Source organism: Bubalus bubalis, chromosome 9 (assembly GCF_019923935.1).
Source record: "Bubalus bubalis isolate 160015118507 breed Murrah chromosome 9, NDDB_SH_1, whole genome shotgun sequence".
NCBI classification, from domain to species: domain Eukaryota; kingdom Metazoa; phylum Chordata; class Mammalia; order Artiodactyla; family Bovidae; genus Bubalus; species Bubalus bubalis.
In genome coordinates this window covers 61,186,699-61,202,108 of record NC_059165.1, presented here as the reverse complement: position 1 = coordinate 61,202,108, position 15,410 = coordinate 61,186,699, and the positions used below count along the sequence as shown (strand labels likewise).

The 15,410-nt window shown below is 41.9% G+C and overlaps 1 long non-coding RNA gene across 1 annotated transcript in view; it reads left to right on the top strand.

Moving 5' to 3' along the window:
* The first annotated feature begins 167 nt into the window (after nt 1-167).
* Nucleotides 168-15,410, top strand: part of LOC123335206 — a 113,226-nt gene continuing 97,983 nt past the window's right edge. The window contains exons 1-2 of the long non-coding RNA XR_006553596.1: nt 168-296; nt 12,050-12,186. This is a non-coding gene — a long non-coding RNA (uncharacterized LOC123335206). The remainder of the gene's footprint in view (nt 297-12,049; nt 12,187-15,410) is intronic.

Genomic DNA, 15,410 nt, shown 5'->3' with positions numbered 1-15,410 from the left:
ATATGTCCTTCTGCGCCTGCTGCAGCAGGTCAGGGCTCCATGAGAGACGGGAGGTCTAAGAGCGGTATAAGGCAGAACTGTGGACAACCCCGGTCCTCGGAGGCAGGAAGGACTCAAGGTCACACGGGAGAAACTGCGAACAGATTACAGTCTCCTTGCGTCAGTTACGTGAGAGGAGGGGTCTGTTGCGCTTGCGCAACTGGCCGCCCGCCGAAGGCCTGGAGCGCATGTGCACAGGGAGTATTGAAAAACGGGGTGGAGTCTGACTACCGCTGTCATAGGGTGCTCAAGCTCACGTGAGTTTCGTCCTTCCCACCCCCGTTTCCCTGGGAGACCCTGGCGGCCGCAAAGTCCGCTTGAGTTGACTTTTCCTTCTGGAGGAGGGCGCCATTTTGCCCTGCGCTTTTGTTCAATGTAAACCTGGGGTTTAAAACCTTTGTTGCTCACCCTCGTCCTTTGTCTTTTGACTGCCTGTTGCTGTTGCAGTAACTTGAAGTAACCTGCATATGGAGACCTTAGGCGAATTTTTTCTGTGTTTTACCACAGGGACCTTGGGTTTTAAACTACTCAAGAAGACTTAAGTTCATACAAAGCATTGGGTTACCTTAGGCTAATTATCGTGCAGACCGTCAAGAGAAAAACATACCTGAGCTCAAGATCCTACTGCCCAGCTTTGCTGGGCCTCACTGAGGCTCAGAAACCAAGCAGGCCCCTGTGGGGCCCACCTGGGCAGGAAAGCCCTTCTTTACCCCCTGTTGCTTGTTTATAGACTTCTTTTAGCTTCTTTAAGGTACCCTTAATTCCAAAAGGCAGGTTTCAGCAATTGCTTATTAGGGGACGAAAACAAGAGAGGCATAGTCAAGTAAGAATAGCACAGCACTGGGGCACGGTCATGGTTCCTCCTCAGGGAGTGTGTGGTCAGCTGTGTCTTGGTGACTCCACAGACCATAGCCCACCGGGCTCTGTGGAATTTTTCCAGGCAAGAATACTGGAGTGGGTTACCATTTCCTTCTCTAGGGGATCTTCCTGACCCAGGGATTGAACCCCTGTTGCTTGCTTTGGCAAACTTGGTCTTTACCACTAACATCACCTGAATATACGTAGTATTTATGAGTTCTATGGGAATTAGGCCCTGCTCAGATAGAGAATGGTAACTTAAACTTGAGGGCAAGATTCCTCACTACCAACCCACCAGAAGGAAGTCACATGCCTTGCAGCCCTCACCCCAAATTTTTCCTATAAAAACTTACTCTCTAAAAGCTCTCAGTTCAGGGATTTATTTAGAGCATGGGCCAGCCTTTCTCCTTGCTTGACCCTGCAATAAAACCTTTCTCTGCTCCAAACTCCTGTTTTGGTTGGTTTGGCTTCACTGTGTGTCAGGCACACAAACTTGTATTCTGTAACAGGTCCTCAGGCCCATCTCGGAAACCTTGTTGCCTGGGTCAGCGGACATGGGTTGTATAACAAGATGCCTGTGACTTCTTAAGTCTCAAAGTCTGATTTCAAAAGAGAAAGATGCTCCACTATTCTGATGTGAGGACTTGTGAAGGAAATTTTGGGGAAGTTTGGGAGGGAAAGAAGACAGATGAAGAGTTTACCTTGTAAGAGAGAAGGGAAGAGGGAGTAAGAAAATAAAGGTCCAACATTGTATTGTTTATAGGTTATACAGGTCCTTTTAAGAAGTACCCTCACACTCTTATTTATTATTTATTGTCCTTACTTGTCTACCTAGTGCTTTCATTTCTCTTGTTTTGTTAATTCCCTCAGAAGTAGATTTTTCTGCAGTCATCCAAGCGACAGTCTAATGACTCCTATTTTTAGGATATTTGTATACTAAAACAATACATTGATGCTGAAGAACATTGAGGGGAGGGATAAATTGGGAGCTTGTGGTTGAGGTATGCACACTACTATACATAAAATAGGTAACCAATAAGGACCTACTGTATAGCACAGGGAATGCTACTGGATACACTGTAATGACCTATATGGGAAAAGAATCTAAAAAAGAGTGGATATATGTATTTGTGGAGAAGGCAATGGCACCCCACTCCAGTACTCTTGCCTGGAAAATCCGATGGACGGAGGAGCCTGGTAGGCTGCAGTCCATGGGGTCGCTAAGAGTCAGACACGACTGAGAGACTTCACTTTCACTTTTCACTTTCATGCATTGGAGAAGGAAATGGCAACCCTCTCCAGTGTTCTTGCCTAGAGAATCCCAGGGATGGGGAGCCTGGTGGGCTGCCGTCTGTGGGGTCGAACAGAGTCAGACACGACTGAAGCGACTTAGCAGCAGTAGCAGCATATGTATTTGTATAGCTGATTCATTTTGTTGTACACCTAAAACTAGCACAACGTTGCAAATCAACTATGCTCCAATAAAAATTTTCAAAAAAAGAACATAGAAACATAGGGAGGAATGATAAATAATATTAAACATGGAAGCAAAGTATAAATTGAAAATTTCACATCCCTACCTTGCATATGACACAGAGGAGGGCAAGTGGGATAATTGGTATTAACTGCATCCACTTCACATCTTTTATCTACTAGTTCTCCTAAGAATTTGCTCTTTTTCCTTCTTGTTGCATACACTTAAAAACCACAAAGTGTTAATCAGAAGAATTCTGGAATCAAATAGTGTTAACTATTTGATTAAAGGATGTGTGAGAGGATGATTCTGGGGGTACACATATCGCTGAGGTTTTTGTTGGTTTCCCCAAGAGCCTGGTAAATACTCAGTATGACCACAAGGGGGATGTTGTAGCTCTAGACACTATTCAAAGCAGTATCCTGAGAATGAGGCTGCATGTATCCTATTATTTGCCAGAGTGAAGGACAAGCTTTGGGGTTGCTTTGCAAATTAACATAGCCTGCAGCCTGAAGCCTGGAAGAAATGAGCCTGAGTCTAAAAAGGAATAGGGTGCAAATGAATCCGATCAGATCAGATCAGTCGCTCAGTTGTGTCTGACTCTTTGTGACCCCATGAATCGCAGCAGACTGGACAATTAGATCCATGGTTGGCTGATACAATTCTTCATCATAACACAGCAATGTATTCCATTTCTCTGTTATCATTTCAATGTCATACTGAAAAGTGAAAGGAGTTGGTACATAATTTTCATGAGGGTAATTGTTTACCAGGCAGAACAGACAGCTGTCTAATACCTGTGCATACTATGTTTTATATTATAACTTTTAAACATTTAATTCCCAATCATTAACAGGAATTGTCTTTAAATATTAATCACTTAATAGTTGTCAAGTGTTACTTAAGTGCTCCACTGTCCTAAATGCTTTCTAACATTCTTTAATGGAATGTGCAAAAAAAAAAAATGGTCTCAAGGGAATAATACTGTTGGTATTCCCATTTTGCAGATGTGAAAACTGAGGCTTAAAGTGATCCAGTATGTTATATAGGTCACATGGCAATTGAATGGTAAGGCCATATTTGAAGCCAGACTGTCTGACTAAAGAACCTATACTGCTAACCACTAGGCTTTGCTGTCTCATAATAAAACTGGATCTGATCATTTATCTCTATGTATACGGAAGAAGAGTTTTGTACCATTGGCCTAATCCATTATTAACAGCAGTTATTTTAGGCAATTGAGTTAAAGCTATAAAAATATTTTTATGTGGTTTAGGTTCCAGGACAACTATAAAGGAAGTTCAATCTGTAATAGAATACATAAGATCAAGTTTATATTTTTAAAGGAGTTTCTTTAAACTGGTGGCTCAGATGACATTTTATTCAGTCTTCCCAAAGATGAATATCATGCTGTGGCACTTTCCATCTTCATGAAATAAAAATGTGACATACTGCAGGGATTTGTCATTTTTATTCTCCTTGGAATTTTTCATGTACCTGCAGCAGATTTCAGGAGACAGTTCCCACTTTTCTGTTTGGGTATTAGCTACACTATATTGGAGTACATTACACAGTGTCACTTTACTCAAGTCTAATTCAACAGAACTTGCCCCAGTGAAGTGTAGAAAGTATTGTGTCAGTGATATTTCTGTCCCCAGGGATGGTGACAATTAGTAGGTTTCTTTCTGTATGGAATGTCTGGTAACCCACCAACCTGCCTTCCCTCTGAAAGGACAAGAGAAAAATAGAATATGACCATGAAAGAAAACTAAGGCAGCAATAAATTAAGAAAATCACTTTGATTAGATTTGATATTTACATTCTAATGATAATGCAGTCTCATTGCACAGGGTAAAAAATCAGTTAACCTCACTTGGATTTTCATTCAGGTTTGAAAAACAGGTGGCTATTAGACAGGTCCAAGGATCTATGTGTGAAGTCCCTATTTGGGGAGGGTGTAGGACTGACAAACGGAGGAGGCAATGGCACCCCACTCCAGCACTCTTGCCTGGAAAATCCCATGGACAGAGGAGCCTGGTGGGCCGCAGTCCATGGGGTCGCTAAGAGTCGGACATGACTGAGCGACTTCACTTTCACTTTTCACTTTCATGCATTGGAGAAGGAAATGGCAACCCACTCCAGTGTTCTTGCCTGGAGAATCCCAGGGATGGTGGAGCCTGGTGGGCTGCCGTCTATGGGGTCGCACAAAGTTGGACACGACTGAAGTGACTTAGCAGCAGCAGGACTGACAAAAGCAGAGATTTGCTCTTTATGAAGACCCATTTAATAATTCTTAAGGATGTAGGAGCCTTTTCTGAATGCTTTCATTTATTCTTAATCAGAATGATTTAGCAAAAGGAAACCTGAACTTGGGTTCTAGAAACATAGAAATTTATTTAGATATCATTTAAAATCTAACCTTTGCAGGCAGGGATAAATTGGGAGATTGAGATTGACATATATATACTACTATACATAAGATACATAACTAAAAGGAACCTACTACTATAGCACAGGGACCTCTACTCAATACTCTATATGGCCTATATAGAAAAAATGAAGGTCACTCAGTCATGTCTGACTCTTCGCGACTCCATGGACTGTACAGTCCATGGTATTCTCCAGGCCAGAATACTGGAGTGGGTAGCCTATCCCTTTTCCAGGGGATCTTCCCAACCCAGGGTCTGAACCCAGGACTCCCACATTGCAGACAGATTCTTTATTAGCTGAGCTACCAGGAAAGCCCAGCCTATATGGGAAAAGAATCTAAAAACAAGTGGATATATGTACATGTGGTGGCTCAGAGCTTCCCAGATGACTCAGTTCAGTTTGGTTCAGTGGCTCAGTCATGTCCAACTCTTTGTGACTGACTCCATGGACTGCAGCACACCAGGCTTCCCTATCCATCACCAACTCCCAGAGCTTGCTCAAACTCATGTGCATCGAGTTGGTGATGCCATCCAACCATCTCATCTTCTGTCATCCCCTTCTCCTCCTGCCTTCAGTTTTTCCTGGCATGAGAGTCTTCTAAGGAGTCAGTTCTTTGTATCAGCTGGCCAAATATTGGAGTTTCAGCTTCAGCGTCCGTCCTTCCAATGAATATTCAGGACTGATTTCCTTTGGAATTGACTGGTTTGATCTCCTTGCAGTCCAAGGGACTCTCAAGAGTCTTCTCCAACACCACAATTCAAAAGCATCAGTTCTTTGGCGCTCAGTTTTCTTTATGGTCCAACTCTCACATCCATACCTGACTACTGGAAAAACAATAGCTTTGACTAGACGAATCTTTGTTGGCAAAGTAATGTCTCTGCTTTTTAACATGCTGTTTAGGTTGGTCATAGCTTTTCTTCCAAGGAGCAAGCGTCTTTTAATTTCATGGCCGCAGTCACCACCTGCAGTGATTTTGGAGCCCAAGAAAATAAAGTCTGACGCTGTTTCCATTGTTTTCCCATCTATTTGCCATGAAGTGATGGGACCAGATGCCACGATCTTAGTTTTCTGAATGTTGAGCTTTAAGCCAACTTTTTCACTCTCCTCTTTCACTTTCATCAAGAGGCTCTTTAGTTCTTCTTTGCTTTCTGCCATAAGGGTGGTGTCATCTGCATACCCGAGGTTATTGATCTTTTTCCCGGCTATCTTGATTCCAGCTTGTGTTTCATCCAGCCCAGCGTTTCTCATGATGTACTCTGCATATAAGTTAAATAAGCAGAATGACAATATACCACCTTCAAGTACTCCTTTCCCAATATGTACTCCTTATCCAGTATGGAACCAGTCCATTGTTCCATGTCCGGTTCTAACTGTGTTGCTTCTTGACCTGCATAAAGATTTCTCAGGCAGCAGGTAAGGTGGTCAGGTATTCCCATCTCTTGAAGAATTTTCCACAGTTTGTTGTGATCCATGCAGTCAAAGACTTTGGTGTAGTCAATAAAGCAGAAGTAGATGTTTTTCTGTGACTCTCTTGCTTTTTTGATGATCCAGCGGGTGTTGGCAATTTGATCTCTGGTTCCTCTGTCTTTTCTAAACCCAGCTTGAACATGTGGAAGTTCTCAGTTCACGTATTGTTGAAACCTGGCTTGGAGAATTTTGAGCATTACTTTGCTAGTGTGTGAGATGAGTGTAGTTGTGCGGTAGTTTGAACATTCTTTGGCATTGCCTTTCTTGGGATTGGAATGAAAACTAACCTTTTCCAGTCCTGTGGCCACTGCTGAGTTTTCCAAATTTGCTGGTATATTGCATGCAGCACTTTCACAGCATCATTTTTTACAATTTTTAAATAGTTCAGTTGGAATTCCATTGCCTCCACTAGCTTAGGGCTTCCCTGGTGGCTCAGAGGTTAAAGTGTCTGCCTCCAATGCGGGAGACCCGGGTTCGATCCCTGGGTCAGGAAGATCCCCTGGAGAAGGAAATGGTAACCCACTCCAGTATTCTTTTTTTTTTTTTTTTAATTTTATTTTATTTTTAAACCTCAACCACTGTATTTGTTTTGCCAAACATCAGAACGAATCCACTCCAGTATTCTTGCCTGGAGAATCCCATGGACGGAGAAGCCTGGTAGGCTACAGTCCACGGGGTCGCAAAGAGTCGGACATGACTGAGCCACTTTACCTTCACCTTCCTAAGGCCCACTTGACTTCGCATTCCAGGATGTCTGGCTCTAGGTGATTGGTGTGGTTATCTGGGTCATGAAGATGTTTTTTATACAGTTCTTTTGTGTATTCTTGCCACCTCTTCTTAATATCTTCTGCTTCTTTTAGGTCCATACCATTTCTGTCCTTTTTTGGGCCCGTTCTTACATGAAATGTTCCCTTGGTATCTCTAATTTTCTTGAAGAGTTATCTAGTCTTTCTCATTCTATTGTTTTTCTCTATTTCTTTGCATTGATCACTGAGGAAGACTTTCTTGTCTCTCCTTGCTATTCTTTGGAACTCTGCATTCAAATGGGTATATCTTTCCTTTACCTTTAGCTTCTCTTCTTTTCTCAGCTACTTGTAAGGCCTCCTCAGACAACCATTTTGCTTTTTTGCATTTCTTTTTCTTGGGGATGGTCTTGATCACTGCCTGCTGTATAATGTCATGAACCTCTGTCCATAGTTCTTCAGGCACTCTGTCTATCAGACTTTATCCCTTGAATCTATTTGTCACTTCCACTGTAGTGGTTTTCCCTACTTTCTTCAATTTAAGTCTGAATTTGGCAATAAGGAGTTCATGATCTGAGCCACAGTCAGCTCCCGGTCTTGTTTTTGCTGACTGTATAGAGCTTCTCCATCTTTGGCTGCAAAGAATATAATCAATCTGATATAGGTATTGACCATCTGGTGATGTCCATGTGTAGAGTCATCTCTTATGTTGTTGGGAAAGAGTGTTTGCTATGACCAGTGCCTTCTCTTGGCAAAACTCTGTTAGCCTTTGCCCTGCTTCATTTTTTACTCCAAGGCCAAACTTGCCTGTTACTCCAAGTATCTCTTGACTCCCACTTTTGCATTCCAGTCCCCTATGATGAAAAGGACATTTTTTTTTTTTTTGATGTTAGTTCTAGAAGGTCTTGTAGGTCTTCATAGAGCCTTTCAACTTCAGCTTCATCGACATTTGTGGTTGGGGCATAGACTTGGGTTACTGTGATACTGAATGGTTTGCCTTGGAAATGAACAGAGATCATTCTGTCATTTTTGAGATTGCACCTAAGTACTGCATTTTGGACTCTTTTGTTGACTATGAGGGCTACTCCATTTCTTCTAAGGGATTCTTGCCCACAGTAGTAGATATAATGGTCATCTGAATTAAATTTGCCCATTCCAGGTCATTGTAGTTCACTGATTCCTAAAACATCAATGTTTATTCTTGCCATCACCTGTTTGCCCACTTTCAATTTACCTTGATTCAAGGACCTAACATTCCAGGTTCCTATACAATATTGTTCTTTATAGCATCGGACTTCACTTCCATCACCAGTCACATCCACAACTGGGCGTTGTTTTCTCTTTGGCTGTTTCTTCATTCTTTCTGGAGTTATTTCTCCAGTAGCATATGGGGCACCTACCGACCTGGGGAGTTCATTTTTCAGTGTCATATCTTTTTGCTTTTTCATACTGTTCCCAGGTGGCTCAGTGGTAAAAAAAAAAAAAAAATTGCCTGCCAATGCAGGAGCCTCAGGAAATGTGGGTTTGATCCTTGGGTTGGGAAGATATCCTTGAGGAGGAAATGGCAACCCACTCCAGTATTCTTGCCAGGATGATCCCTTGGACAGAAGAGCCTGGCAGACTACAATCCGTAGGGTCATAGACATAACTGAACATGCATGCATTTACCATATGTATATGTGTAATTGATTCACTTTGCTGTACACCTGAAACTAACTCAACATTTTAAATGAACGATAATAAAAGTTTTTTTTAAAAGATTGAAACAGTTTTACACAAAAATATAAAGTAAAATCTAATTTATCATTTAACAGATGATGAAATAAGAAAATTAGTGAGTTGCCCAAAGTCACACAGACAGTGTAGCTTCTGTTCTACAGCCTCCATTTTTACTTACTGTACTTTTTAGAAATCACCCACATGATTTCCGATTAAATGTTCAATTAGTACAGGATCTTTTTTCAAATGTTTACAGACACTTCTAACTCATATACCTACTTCCTCCTGTCTTATCCTCACTCTTGAAGGTGTACATTTAGTGAAAGTGTATCAGCTACCTTTTCAGTTCTTCTGACTAACATTTTCTCTATGTGAGAGGCTGTTGGTTTCTAAGGTTTTAGAAACCTTAGAAACCTGCTTCCCAACCATCAGGAGAGGAAGTACCCAAGTTTCTTTAGGTGATAAGGATTTATTTGAAGGCTAGTTGGAAAAGTACAGGTATTGTCTCAATACCCGTAGAACCAGAGTTCAGGAAGAACGAGGGGTAGCTCCTCTTTGGTCAGGCCCCAGCAGGATCAGTCATCTTTATGGCGCTTCTGCACTGACTCTGCCCTTTCCACAGCTCACTTCTTTGTGTTTGCTTCCCTAATTCTTCCATGACAGTAGTTCCCATATTTCAATAGGCATCAGAATTACTGGGAAACTCTTTAAGCATACCAACCCAAGTGATTTAGTTCTGCAGGTCTGAGGTGTTTCAAGTAATCTGCATGTTTAACAAGTTTGACAGGAGGTTCTGGTAGAGGTGGCAATTAAGGATCTCACCTTGCTTAGGAACACCCCAAGTAGTGTGGTATCTTCTGGTCACCATATTTTTTCACTACACATTCTATTAGAAGAATATTTGAGGGACTTCCCTGATAGTCCATTGGTTAAAACTCTGCTCTTCTACTGCAGGAGGCACAGGTTCCATCCCTAGTTGCATACTAAGATTCTGCATGCTGCATGGCATAGCCAAAAAATTAAAAACAAAAAATTTGAGCACATACCTCCATTATGAATATTTATATATTTAGAAGCTTTGTGTGTAGTAATATTATTAAAATATGTAAAATAGAAAAGATAAAAAATAAATATAAATACATTGGAATACTTTTTTCCTGTACTCTTCGTGTATTCCAGGGCTGTTTGCACTACCCCTGCTATCTTTCTGTGTGCTTGAAGTGCACCATCATTACGGAGCGCCTTTATTGGGCAGAGTAAAGGCACAGAAAAGTGGCACATTGTTTCAGGGCTCACTGGGTCAGCTCATAGGCCTTTCGTTTAGGTTCCAGGTCTTTGTTTTATTGAGCTAGTGATTGGGGTGGAGTGGGAGTAGTGATTGTGTGTGTGGCATCATGTAGAGCAGGCTGGTTCCTATAGGGAGGCTGTGATCCCCTTCTTCAGGGGCAAGGGGGGATCTGTGAGTGTGATAGCTGCTGTAGGTCTCATGAATATCTCTCTTCCACCATAGACTAATGATCTGTCTCTAAACCTGTTTACTTGTTAAGTCATGTCCGGCTCTTTTTAGACCCCAAGGACTGTAGTCTGCCAGACTCCTCTGTCCATGGGATTTTCCAGGCAAGAATACCCATTTCCTTCTCCCAACCCAGGGATTGAACCCTTGTCTCTTATGTCTCCTGCACTGGCAGAGGGGTTCTTTATCACTAGCGTCACCTGGGGAGCCTGGCAAAGTGCAAACTTTGTGTAGAGAGAGACTCCACAGAGGCTGTGGATGAGGCCCCTTTTGTGTGCTCTTTCAGCTTTCCGTGACTTCCCCAAAAGAGGTCTGTTTTACCCTGGCTGTGCCAGGAGATGGGGTGGTGTGTGTGTGTGTGTGTGTATGTGTGTTTGCTCTTAGGATTACAGGCAGCCAGTAGAACACCAGCACCGTGTGTGTGTGTGTGTGTGTGTGTGTGTGTTTGCTCTCAGGATTAAAGGCAGCCAGTAGAACACCAGCACCAAAGCCCTGGAGAACAACACCTGTGTTTGAGTGATCAAGTGTCTACAAGTAACTTAATATGAAGTAGTAACTGAGTCCCTGAACTCAAATACAAGTCTTCTCTGTGTATCTACTCTGCTCTTGGATATATACATACTCCCAGTAGCCAAAGAGGCTTCACTTTTCCTGATTTGCCCAATTTGTAGTTCCCTGATACTACTTTCTTGCTCTTGTGCACTGTTTTGTGAGTAGAGCATCATTTCCATGAGATAGAGTAACCACGTTGGGACAAGCAGACCTAAGGCATTGTCAGAGCCCGGAGTCAGAGCTGGACAAATCTCAAACACATTTCAGAAATCAGATGACATCTAATAAGTCATTAAAGTTGAAAATGGGTTTCCCACAATCTTTTTTCCCAAATAATTTTCTTACCCCTACTTTGAGACTTTTTGTTACTTAGTTTTCTTCTGTCACCTTGGGTATTTGAGTACAGGTGTTCTATACTCTCAAAGGCTGTGGAGAGTGGCCCACTGTTTTGAGCTCTGCAGAGGAGAGAGAAACAGGAGTTTCTTGGATTTAGGGTAACTAGCAGTCATACATCAGAGAAGGCAATGGCACCCCACTCCAGTACTCTTGCCTGGAAATCCCATGGACAGAGGAGCCTGGTAGGCTGCAGTCCATGGGGTCACACAGAGTTGGACATGACTGAAGTGACTTAGCAGCAGCAGCAGCAGCAGTCATACATATGTGTCTATATCCTCATTGATAGGGATATTTGAAAATAAATTATTTAGAATTTCATTATTTTCTGCTTAACTTTATGTTATTGAAACTCTCTAGGCTAGAAACACCATTTAAAAAAATAATTTTTTTTTTTTTTTTTTGTTGGCTGCTCTGGGTCTTCACTGCTGCATCAGGCTTTCCCTGGTTGTGGTGGGCAGGAGATACTCCCTAGTTTCAGTGTGCGGGCTTCTCTTGTTAAGGCTCCTGGGCTCTAGAGCATGCAGGCTCGGTAGTTGTGGCACATGGGCTCAGAAGCTCCCCTGCAAATGGGATCTTCCAAGACTAGGGACCCCTGTCCGCTGCATTGGCCGGCAGATTCTTAACCACTGGACAACTGGGGAGGTCCACACCATTTTTTCTGTCATTTTGGTTTTTTTCCAGTCAGTGTATGTGCTTGCCATTTTTGTGTTCTGCTTTTTATACCTTTCCTAAAAATATTTTCTTGTCAGCCTGGTCACATATACTTGTCATTTTTAATGGTTGTCTATATAATCTTATTCTTCCTTGAGATTCATAACTTTATTCCACTTAATCCTCTTTGCTTCTACTATTTTGTAGGGTGTGTGGAAAGATTTGCTGCATTTCTAAAGACTTCTAGAAAACAAGCTGCATTACAGAACCTAAACCAGCATTTGCTTTTCTTCACTCTGAGGGAGCACACAAGTACTGAATTCTCTGCCACTGGGCACGCCAAGGTATTGAATTCTCTTCTCTGGAGTTCATGTCTGTGGGTCTGACTGGGCCACTTGATCAGCAAGAGGTCTCAGACACCAAACTAGGGAAAAATTAAACTAACAGAATGGTCAATATTTCCAAAGAGTCACTTTAGGTTCTGTCTATTGCTGCAGTGTTCAGAACATAGACATAGTTCATTGCCGTGATTAAAGTGACTTTCACCATTAGCCTCTTTGTTCCTGTAAGATATAGTGGTAGGCTATAGCTGGTTCATCATTTGGAGGTGTAATGGTTAGCTAAAGCTATTTTTCTACAAAGGGCCAGTTATTTCCTTAGTTTTTCTCCAAAACTTCAGCTTTAACAGGAAAGAGCCATGAATTTTGTGACATAGCTGCCTCTTTATCTGTCTTGGGAGTTATAGACTGCACATATAAGACAATTCATGTACCTCTGCATAATGAGGTGAGTTTTAGAAATCATAAATCTTCACTTAACATGCAGGTGGTGTTGGGTGCCAGCTTTAGAAAAACTGATGTAGTTGCCAAGTGCATGAATGTCATAAATCATTCATGCTAAGGTAGCCCAGAATTGAGCTGTCCTCTGAGGCAGACCAATTTCAAGGTGGTTGTTAAACACAAAAATGTGAGTCTGGATGATTGTTTTTCAAAATCAAACACACTTTTTATTTGAAAAGTAAAACCAAATTATCTTCCTCTTCTTAGTTGAAGTCAGTTTTTTAAGATCCTCCCTTCACCCTCAAAGACTCTATCAATGATAATATCTTTTCATCCCTGATCCCTGAATTCTATCAGAAATACATCACAAAATATATAACCTGTACATTTGCAATCCAGGCCATTAATGTGCTGAAAATAAGATTTTGATGTCTCAATAAATCTTGAGGCACATTAGTAGGGAAAAATTCTATTAGAGTTTTTTGAGGTATTTTCTTCTTGTGTCATATTTTACATGAAGTTGTAACTGCACAACTCAGATGCGACTCAAACCCAGCCAAAACCCAGACTGGGACTTGAACCCATAGGCTGGGATTTGAACCCACTGTCTTTTCATTAAGATCACACACCTGGTTTCAGAGCTTAATGAAGCTCAGGTTCTTTATGTCTCAGCATAGAAGCCATTTAGCTAGAGACAAAGTAAAAAGAAGTGGATTTATTTAGAGACATACCCATTTCATAGACAGAATGTGATCTGCCTCAAAAAGCAAGAGCAGCGCTGGGAGAAACTCAGTCCACAGACAGAGAGAAGATGAGAGGTGCTGAAATACGGATTGGGTACTTTTTATGAATCTGATCATTTCATAGGCTAATGGGTGGAAGAATTATTCCAGCTATTTTGGAGAAGGGGCAGAGATTTCCAGGAATTGGACCCCTGCACATTTTTTGGCCTTTCATGGTTGGTCTTGGAATTGCCATGGTACCTGTGGGTATGTCATGTAGCTGATGTATTACAGTGAACATATAATGAGGCTCAAGATCTACTAGAAGTCAAATTTTTCACCATCTTAGACCTAACCAGTTATAACCAGTCTTTGTCATATCCTCAATGTCTATGTCATTCGGTAAAATTTGTTCCCTGCCGTCTTCCCTCCTATTTTAATGTTATAGTGGATAATAGGCAAGCATAGCCCTCTTCCCCCAGAAGGCAATGGCACCCCACTCCAGTACTCTTGCCCGGAAACTCCCATGGACGGAGGAGCCTGGTAGGCTGCAGTCCATGGGGTCTCGAAGAGTCGGACACGACTGAGAGACTTCACTTTCACTTTTCACTTTCATGCATTGGAGAAGGAAATGGCAACTCACTCCAGTGTTCTTGCCTGGAGAATTCCAGGGATGGGGGAGCCTGGTGGGCTGCCGTCTATAGGGTCGCACAGAGTCGGACATGACTGTAGCGACTCAGCAGTGGCAGCCCTCTTCCACATTGCCCGTTTATTTAGGGCTAAAAAGGGGGAATAAGTAGGGCTTAGAGGGAGGTGACCCCTGGGACAGAAAACTGAGCACTATGATGAGCTGAACAGTCTCTGAGTCACCAGGCTTCATCTAGACTCCTGGAATATGGGTTTTAAACTAAGGTATTTCATCTGGAAAGTTGCCTGTTTGGTGGATGAAGTTGATGAGGTTAAATACTATCTTTTTTTAATTAAAGCTATTTTATTGGGGGATAAATTTTATTTTATTTTATTTATTTGATGTAGTCCAGGTTGGATAGTATTGAGGAAGTAAAATATGCTAGTATTTTCAGTTAGGAGTCTTCAGAGAGAAAAATGAAGTTTTGCCTGAGGCTGTTAGGTACTCAGTGGGTAGTTAGGTTCTCAGTGGGTAGTTAAGTGTCTGTATCCTTCTGTGTAGTCTCCAGCACAGAGCCACATACTGGTGACAGTTCTCTTTGGTGTATCTTAGAAGCTCTTTTGAGGTGAATGTGTTGATTATATGGGTAGCCTCAGTTAAAGATTTTAGGGGACAATTCCAGGCAGAACATCTTTTTCGCTGAATGTAATCTCCCACTCCTCCACTGCAGGCTTACTACTACTTTATGCTTCAATGCCTTGTATATACCTTTCCAACTATTTGAGGTCTTCTATTTCTTATCCAGATGTTGAGCTCTTACTTATCCTGTAAAACCCTCTTAAATCTCATCTTCTCTGTAAATCCTTTTCAAGCTTCTTGAGACAACTTCTCACTTGATCTTCTGTGCTTCTAGAACATTTATTCACAGTTTTGTTATGACACATACATGGGAGCTTAATTATTTGTCAGCATGTCCATCCCTCGCACTAGATTGTGAGCATCTTAAGGACACAAACAGAATTTTATTAATATGGGTATTGCTTGTACCTCATGGGCTTCCTCAGTGGCTCAGATGGCAAAGAATTGGCCCACAATGCAGGAGACCTGGGTTTGATCCCTGGGTTGAGAAGATACCCTGGGAAAGGGAATGGCTACCTACTCTAGTGTTCTTGCCTGGAGAATTCCATATACAGAGGAGGCTGGCAGGCTACTGTCCATGGGGTTGCAAACAGTTGGACACAACTGAGCAACTAATGCTTCATTAATATGCCATATCTGACACCAAGTGGAAACTCAGTGATGGAATCTCATCCTTTTGCCTTTTTTTTTAAAGATTTATTTATTTAATTAATTTACTTTTTGACTGTGGTGGGTCTTTGTTGCTGTATGCAGGCTTTCTCTAATTGTCCTGAGCAGGGGCTGCCCTCCGTTGTGGAGCA